Source organism: Nestor notabilis, unplaced genomic scaffold (assembly GCF_000696875.1).
Source record: "Nestor notabilis isolate BGI_N333 unplaced genomic scaffold, ASM69687v1 scaffold7982, whole genome shotgun sequence".
In the NCBI taxonomy this organism is placed as follows: domain Eukaryota; kingdom Metazoa; phylum Chordata; class Aves; order Psittaciformes; family Psittacidae; genus Nestor; species Nestor notabilis.
In genome coordinates, this window is record NW_009916955.1 from 366 (window position 1) to 9,960 (window position 9,595).

The 9,595-nt window shown below is 38.3% G+C and overlaps 1 protein-coding gene across 1 annotated transcript in view; it reads left to right on the top strand.

The window, feature by feature from the left end:
* The window catches only part of TSPAN5 (tetraspanin 5), an 80,550-nt gene that overhangs the window by 364 nt on the left and 70,591 nt on the right, over positions 1-9,595 (top strand). The window lies entirely within an intron of this gene.

Sequence of the window (9,595 nt, forward strand, 5' to 3'; positions counted from 1 at the left end):
CTCCTGCCCGCCCGGCTCCGGGCAGCCCTTCCCCGGGCAAGTTGGCGGGCTGCGTTCCTGCACCTTGGGAGGTTGCGGACTCCTCTTCCGTCCCTCCTAATTGCTTTTGTTGTAGGCGCGAACAGGGTTTCTTGCCTCTTCCCCCCCACCCCCATCTTTTCCTACTCCCTTCCCCCTCGTCTGCTTTGTGGTGGGGGAGGGAGCAGCTAGACACTCAGGCCTGGAGAGCGAATTGATCTATGTGTTTTCCTGCCGATATCCCTGTTAAATACAAATAATAGTAAAACCACAGCTCAAGTTCTCTAAGCAGCGCAGTTTAAGGCAATGATTACACAATGGCGAGGTTGTGTACAGCACGGATTTATTATGATTAGCTATGAAGACATAGTAGTAGTAGCAGCAATAATAGGATGGAGGAGGGAGGAAACGTATTCCCACCCATCCCTAAAGTGTAAGCCCATGGGAGGCTTGGTTGGGCATTGGCTGGGATGCCTGGCAGTGCTGCTCGATCTCCTGACTGAACAGTATGTTGCACCATTCTAGCACTGGCTGTAGAGTAGGCAGAACTGCATAGTGAAATGTAACCTGCATATAGTAGCTTTTCTAGCATCTTCTCAATGTGTTGGATTTGAAAGAGAAGCAGCTGTTTTTAGATTTACATGCCAAATTTTGTAACCACAGAGGCGAGGGGGGTGAGCATTCTGTCACACACATAAACAATGAGGTTTTATCACTTCATAGAACGTTACAGTTGGGTGAAGGCATGAGCAATACCCCTCTTTTCATGAGATATTCCATTCAGCAATGAGAAACAGGCATAAACTGAGGTAGGGTGAATGTGTTTTTGAGGGGCTTTGAGGGCAAGTTGAATACGTATCTCATGGAGTTGCTGCTTTGGACTAGAAACGTGAATTGGGGGGGAAAAAACCCACCTTGAAGTTTTCTTGATAGAAGTGGGGAAGAATAGAGGAGAGAAACCCCCAAACCAGTACTGAGCTTGTGTTTGTCACCTTGGTGAGAATAAACGAGGGTGGTTACATGGCTAGCCAGTGTTCATAGCTAACCTCATATCTGTGTTCCTGGAAAGTAAAGATGCTTGAAGATGATGTTTTGGAAGAGCAGGAGTTTTGATTAATTACACTTTTTTTTATACTGAAATACCTTTCCTTAGTCAAGCAAGTAAGCTGATGGAGTGAATTTGACTGTGGTTTCATGTCAATGTTTACTTGGCCCAAGACTGACCTGTGGAGATGCGTGGTTGCAGCTTTTGTAGTATTCTGACCCTACAGTGGCTCTTCTTACTGTACCGTTCACTCAGTTTTTGGTGGTTGAGTTTGCCATGGTTCTTTTCACATGTCTGGTTTTTCATTTTGATTCCCCTGGGTGTATGTTGCTGTGAACACAGATGTTTTTCAGCAGGGAACAGTAGTGTGAGGAGCACTTGTGTGCCATATTGTTGGACTAGAAGAGAAAGATTATGGTGAAATATACATAAATGTGTGATCTTGCTCCTTCAGGCACTATCAGTCTGTGAGAAGCTATATACCATGTAATTTCCTTCATCTTATTCTCTGAAGTTTAATGTGGGGATGGTGCAGGTGGGGAAGCTGTATGTTTTTAGGTATTTTGTGGCTAGTTGTTTTCCTATTCCTGTGCTGCTGAGGCTGGTGCAGCACAGCGTTTGCATGATGGCAGGCGTTCTTCTATTGTAACTGAATGGATTAAAGGATATCTCACAAGGCCATGTGGCTTTATACTTCTGGAATGCTAAGCTGAAGACCTGAATATATTGCCCCTCTGCCATTTGCTTGATGTGTGGCCCTTGCTTACAGATTTCCTCTTTTGCAAAATGCTAATAGTCTCATTTGTGTCCCTGGCTAAACTTCTTGAAATCCAGAGACAAAGCACTTCATAGGAGTTTAGTAATTTCTTCATAATACTGTAATCTCTTTATGAGGGAGCCTGCAGTTATAACCATGTCTCTTATGATTTGGAATGGAAAACATAGGCAGTTACTCTTGTAGAATACATTTTAATGTTGTTTTTACTGTATTAGTAGCAAACCTTTCAATATTCTTTCATGAAATTGGCCAAAAAAGCTGTAAATGCAAATTGCAAGTTTGGTTGGCTGTTCATAAAAAGTTATAATCAAAAATAGCCACTGATGTAGTCATTGTAAATACATTGAAATGATGAAGAGAGCATTGTATTAACCCCATGATGCTCTACAGGTATCTTGCTAACATGGAGATACGCAGAACACCTTTGTTAAAACTTCTGCCTGAGCATTATTATCCAGTGGTTTTAACATAACCTTTTAAGACTTTAATGCAAACAAATGGGAAAATACTCTCTAGTCTGCACCATAAACCAATGGACTATAAATAAAGAGAACCAGTTGGAAGAGTAATGGTTTTGACAAGAAAATTGTCAGTGCCTTGAACAGAGGAATATTATAGACCTGCTGAAATTATGCTGGGAATGATACTACTTAAACTGATGATGCTGCAAGAAATCAGAGGCTTTACAGGCCACAGAGTTTGGGCAAAATTATAAAATTTTTTTTGGTCAATTTTTTGGTTTTGAGCTGGTCTCATTTCTTTCTTTAGGAACCACAACTGAATTACTAGGATAATGAATATAGGAAAGCTGCACTCAAATAGTGTGTAGGTATTGTAACTAGAGGTGACTAGTAAGGCTCTTCAGGAGATAGTTCTCAGTCTTGCACCACCCCAGGTAACATGTCTGTATTTCGTACTGTTGTAGAAGACAGTATTATCTGCTGAGTCTATGCATAATTTATGTTTTAGGTGTACTTATGATATTTTTTTGTGGAAATTCAGTATTAAAGTTGGTAAATATGCTGGAAGTGTTTTTCAGAAAAAATATTTTGAGATTACGGTGTTCTCATGGAAAAGGAAAGGTCATTTGGCAGTTAAAGTAAGGGTTAGAAACTGAGAAAGTTAGAACTCAATATTATGTTTCCCTTTCCATTGCTCAGCTGCCATTCTTTTGCTGGTGGTTGATTAGAACACACACCTGTGCTTTAACTTCAGTAGCATAATGGGTGTGAGAAAGCACCCTGTTATGTTTGCTGCCTTTCTGGTGGAATAGACAGTGGGTTTTTTTTTTTTTGTTTTTTTTTTTTTTTTTTTTTTTTTTTTTTTTTTTTTTTTCCCTATTTAATGAGCCTTTATGTCTTTGTCTAGGTAAGCCAGAATGTAATCTGATATAGATAACAGATGCAGCCCTAATATAAAGTAACAGAAAACATTTTACTGTTGTTAAAGAAAGCAAACAAATAATGCCTCCTCCCCTTCCCCTTTAGACTTCCATGTAGAATGGTGTTGAAGGTACAATGCAAAAAGTAAAAGTATGCTGTCCTACTTCCCAAAAGGCAAGAACTGTTTCCCCTTCTTACCTGTTCTACTTTTGCAAGACAGTTTAAAGCCAACTTTTGGTTCCAAGAACTGTTTTAAATTGCTCTGTTTTATTACACTTGATGAAAAATGTGGGTATATACTATTGTTTAACTCTCAATTTCAATCCATACTTGATTTCACTGACCCTAGCCTAATTGGACAGCTGTATTAAAAGGCACTGACACCTCAAACCTTTGCTTTATCTGATGATTCACTGTAAGTTGTGAGAGATGCTGCAGCTATGATACATCAGCATATTACAAGTCATAATTCGTGTTTTAATTTGCTTGGCATCTGCTAGTTTTGGTGGCAACCATATGGGAGTCTAAATTGTCTTCTGAATTACAGGAAGATAGAAGAAAGAAAACTGAATAAGGTTACAGAAGTGTGTTACGGGAAAAGTGTTGGAAAGGTGCACTGACCTTTAAGGGACATCACATAGATTGTTTATGATATTTTGTACGTTGTTGATATTTTGTTTTCAAAGGGGTGGAAAATCATTTTCCAATGTCAGCTGGTTTTCAGATATGCAGAAGGAAGTTTTGGCTATGTAATTCTCCCTTGCCACAGTGGTTAAAAAATGATCAAATGATGTTTATTTACTTTTTAAAAATTTCTTAACAGCAGAGTTAACTTAGTGTTTCACAAGTGGTCTTGCCAGAAACAGAACAATGCTTGTCTGGGGAAAATACACAACAGTTTTGTAACACTGAAAGGTGGTGATGTACATATTGGTGAAATAGATGCGGCATTGTGAGCTTGAGATTCCTGAATTCCTCAGTGTCTCTTTCATCAGATGTAGCCCCAGTCTTTAAATGCATATAAAAATACAGTAACTCTGCTGTCTCCAGGGGGTTTACTTCAGATTTGTAGTGGTCATTCTTGGAATAAAAATTTTCTTTGCCCTGCCTTCCCTTTTAACTTTGTCACAGGCTGCATCATTGGTTATACAAAAAGAAATAGGTGGGGGGACATGGATGAAGCTGTTAACTTTCTCCTAAGTATTTGTTTTGCCAGAACTAGGTGTATGTAAATGTTATTGTTTTAAGTTATTTTTAAAAGCTTATGAAACTTTTATAAAACAGTTTATGAAAGATTGAAGAAGTGTAAGGGCACAAGAACAAGAAAAAAGTAATTGTGATTAGCTGTGCTGCTACTTCTGTTTGATATCAACATACTTCAACTGAATGTTACTGAAACTATTGAATGCAGTTTACATACTTTTCTTCTGTGTGAAAGATGAATTTGGTACCAGTATTTACCAGTCTCGCACCTTGACTGAATTAGTCATAGTGAGTTTTACTTGGTGGCACACCTTTCTCATGAAAAGTTAATTTTGAATCTGTAGTGTCCCAGTCAGATGCATGTGAATGGCACCCAGAGTTTAGGCAACCCCAGTAGAATACTTCTGCTAGTGAAATGTTTTATGAACATTTGTATGCGCGAAAACAATCATCATTGGTCCTGGTCCCATCGCCCTTGTTTCATGTTAATAATGTTTGGTTTTGTTCTTTTTTAATAAAGGCAACAGATCCATGTCCTGTAGCATTGATTTTGAAGCCAGACATGCTACCTTAATTCAGTAAGACACTCGCTTCCTGATAAACTCTTTGGTGTTTTTACAATGTATGTACATACTCAGCTACAGTATATGATACAATAGTCACACAGGGAAAGCAACTGTGAACTATGCTGGGGAAGAAGGGCTTTTTATTTTCCAAATGGGAACCCAAAAACATGTTTTTGAAAGAAAAAAGTTACTTCTATCAGATATTGCAATAGATGTAGGGTAATTTTCAGATGGAAAACGTGGAGGATAAGGTTGCTTTTGGGTGAGAGAATAAAAAGAAGAAAAACATGAGGAACTTGTCTCAGTGGACAGGAGTTTGGAAGTATCTTTGAAAGTATGCGTGCAGTCTGTTCTTAAAGAACACTCTCTAAGACCTAGTTCTGTGTATTACAATAATCCTGAAATAATTCTTAGCAAACTTTCTTCCTTAAACTTTATAAGATGCAATAATTAATGATTAGCAGAGGGTAAGAAACTTAGGTTTATGGTTAGTAAAACAACACTTGCTTTTCTTTTGGGCTCCATTCCTACAAATAGACTTCTTGTTGAAAATGCATTATAAACTGGTTTTGGCACTATGGCTACCAAAAGTTATAAATTTGGAGCAAGATGCTGATGTGTTGTTAAACACTTAATCTAGGTACTTCCAACAGTTCATACTCCATTAACCAAGGGCAGTGATCTGTTATGATTTGCTTCCAATTGCAGCTGGAGATGAGAGATAATATTTTTTGACCCAAAGAAATCTTCTGACCTAATTCTACCAGTTACAGAATTCTAGTCTTCAACTATAGTGCTGTAGGATAGAATCAGTCTTCATACTTTACTTTGCCCAAAATATACAGCACACTTTTCAAATGCATGGCTAGTAGCCTGTCAACAGGATTGTAATTGGTTTATTGATATAGGCAGGAGCAAGAAGCTGAACAGATCATGAAGTAACCCAGCTCTGTTAGAAATGACCCAGAAGTCATTGTCAGCATTAACTATTAAAGTGCCTTGCAGTATGGTAATTTTTTTCACTTCCAAATATCTGACTTTTTCCTTAGCTAGCATTTCATAGTGACTTTGTACTTTTACCTATTTCCATCTTTTTTTCCTCATTAAAAATTAGCAAATATTATTGCAATGCAACAAAGAAACGAGAAAAGCTTATCCATTTTTGCCATGTACTGAGTTGCATTCCACTACAGTTTTGAAGTGCAAAATCCAGGAAAACATAAATTCTTATGTACTGATTTGAGGCCTATTTTGTTTCTTTTTCCATTTTACTATTGTGTGAGCTTGGATAGCATCCCAATTTTTGTGACTGTGCTGCTGCTTCTGCAAAAAAATACCTTCTCTTGTGGATCACTGGGAATACAGATTTCCACTGATTAAAATCAGGACTTTGTACAAGTGTAAGCGTTGATGTGGGTGGATGTCACTGATGGCACAGGACTCTCTATAGCTGTTTCTGTAACATAACACGGAGATCTAGAGCAGTCCAGCCTTCCCTTACGCTGGTATTTAAAAATGTCACTAACACATTGAGGCTTGCAGTCAGGGGTGCTTGATTTGGTATCAAACTCTGACTCAGTGTGATCTCATATAACCTCCAGATGGCCTGACTTGTAGAGATGCTAAAAACAGTCAGAGCCTACTTTTTTAGCTGTATAATATAAATGAGGTAAATGGCAGTGGGGCGGTATTTATTTTAATATGCATCAAACTCTGTGTCAGATTCTTTGCCTAATGTTTCAACTTCCCAGTTGCTTTCCTCTGGACGGCATTTAGAATAAGTATTTCCGCACACACAGGGGATCTTATGAATAAACTGTCAATTTCCCACAGAACAGGGAAAAATCAATCTGCCTCTTCCAGGCCTTGCAAATCCCTCTGCTCCTAGTGAAGGCTCCATTACATCAAATAATATTGAAAATCATTTCAAGCAAAGTTTCTGATGTGTGGTGATGGAACACACACATATATATATATAGATATTTTCTTTCTGCAATGAGGCAAATGCATATTATAAAAACTGTTTGTATACCTACTCTGGGTCTCTTGCCATCTGGTTTTCTCAACAGCAAAATTTCTTACAGAAAAATCAAAGAATTGTAGGAACTTCTGCCTAAATATGTTGTCTTTCTAAAAGTGTTTGGTGGTACTTTGTGGTATTGTATTCAAAGAAAAAGTCAAAAGGAGACTAGATGCCTTGAGATATATGAGATATTTTGGATTCATAGAGGCATAGTTTTGTTTTCCTGAATATAGTGTTTATGAGTTAAACCCCAAGGATGTCTACTGTCATAGCTGCAGTAAGTTTCTGTTATAGGGTAATGAGTATGATATAAATGAGATTGCAAGAATGCTTGCAGTAATTCAGCCTACTGGGTGTTTCCTGGCATTAGTAGCCTACATTTAATGAGAGTCCATCTTAATTTACTTTGATTTAGGGGCAAATCTGCTATTAAGTGAAGCATTATTTTATGTCAGGACTTTCCCTGTGTCAAGAGGGCAGACTCTCTCAGCTGAGCTCTGGTGCCTCAAGCAAAGATGTAGCAGCCCTGTGCATGGGGTGTTACCCCTAGCAGATCCACCTGGTATCTATCATTGTCAGAGCCTGTATCACAGGTTCTCCCTGTTGGACACCTTTGCTTTATGTACCCATGTACAGAGCATAACTTACCTTTGTGCAGCTGGGTTCTTTGTTCTTCCATCTCACCAAATTGCATCTCTTCTGGTGCATTCTGTTTTCAACCAGCAGTGGTTAAAAATACTTTGAAGAGGGTTCCTTCTACATGCTATAAGTGGTTTATATAAAAGCAGAGACACTGAAGAAAAAAGTTTACAGATAATGTATGGCAAAGGTTTTGCTGCTTCACCCATGCTTCAATTAGCCATGTCATCTTGTGGAGGAACTTCAGAGAGTTTGTCTTTGCAGTGCCATGTGGTTAGAGTGTTTCAAGCTGGAGAACAGAATTTGGGAAAGGTGACAATTGAAAACATTGGGTCCTACCAGCTAATCAAGAGGGTTGGCAAATATCCTGGGTTACTCTCAGCGGGGAGTATACTGGGGTGTTCTACTATGCTCAAAGCAAGGGTTTCGGGTATTTTAATTTTTGCCACTGAAATGTAAAAATGAAAGGGTTCCCTTTCCCATGTGGGTAAAAGATAGCATTTCGTAGATGTTGCCAGTTTATGTGGGTATATGTTTAAAGGAATAAGTGTGATTTCAGTCAGTGCAACAGTAAATAAATATATAATTAAAAAAGAAGGAAAACTTTTAAAATTAGAAATCTTGTTTTCCAAAGAGTTATGTAATTTCTAGATAAAAATTCAGCCATTTGATGTGAAGGCTATTAAAAAAAATATAATATGTATGATTGCAGTTAAAAAAATTAAGTTTTTAATCAGTGTTGCTTGATATCACAAACATCCTCTTGTTTCTCTTTCAGTGGGCATCCAGGGGGATGTGAAGTCTTGCTGCTTTCCTAATACTCTATTTTATTTTTCTTTTATCATCCCCCTCTCTGAATGACTAGAAGAGCCTGTTTCTGTAACAGGGCCACTTCCTGCCTTGGTTGTGGCAGTGGTTTCATGACTGGTTTTGCTGTGCTGCCTTGCAAATTCTGATATCAAAATGAGAGCAGGGAGCTGCAAATGGCTGAGGCTGGCACTAGGCTGCAGAACCAAATGTATTAGTACAACTTCAGTGGACCGATAGCAGTCAGTTACCCGATCTGACTGAGAACTTGCTCATCTGGGTCAATTTCTATTGACTTGCTGTTTGGTTGCAAGAATGAAGTGTGGGAAGATGGTAGGACTGTCTCCTCCTTTCCTTGTATAGATCAACTTAAAATGATTGAGCAAGCACAGCCTGTTTCAACTCCAGGCAAAGTGGGTTTAGGCTGTGGAGTACACAGAGGCATCAGACATGATGCTGTGTTAATAATTAGCTCAGACCAGTGAGGACTATTATGTAGACATATGTGCTACTTGGGATGCTCCTCCAGTGCACTTTGATCTTCTCTATTTTAGTGAGATTTATGGTTGCTACCTGTTTTCTCCTGGTTGCTCAGTGATGTTGGAGAAGGAAAGAACAGCAATAGTCTACCAGGTTTATTGTAATGTCCACTTAAATTCAAATTAAGTTCACATCTCTATCGTCTACCTCTTTGTTTTCTTTTTCTTCTCTTAAATGTTATTCCAAATGCTATGCCACCCTCTGTAATAAGATACTTCTTTGGAGTGGCCTACTGGAAGGCATAGCACATGATCTCTCTGAAGAGAGTTCAGCATCATTATACATTCCTAAGTAGCATCCTTTTTGATGGCTTTGTTGCAAACAAAAGGTTAGTATGCATTTAGTGTTACAAATACATATATATATATGCATATGTAGTTTTATACATATGTATATAGAAGAACACTGTACTTAAAAAAAAATGAACTTCTGCTCTAGCAAGCCAAGATTTTATTGACTTACGTGCCTAAAAGCAGGAATTGGAGGGACTGGAAACCCATCTAAATGCTATTGCATGCGAAGAAGGATTTTTTTTTTTTTTTTTTTTTTTTTTTTTTTTTTTTTCTCTTCTTTTGGGTTTTTTTCTCTGGGGGG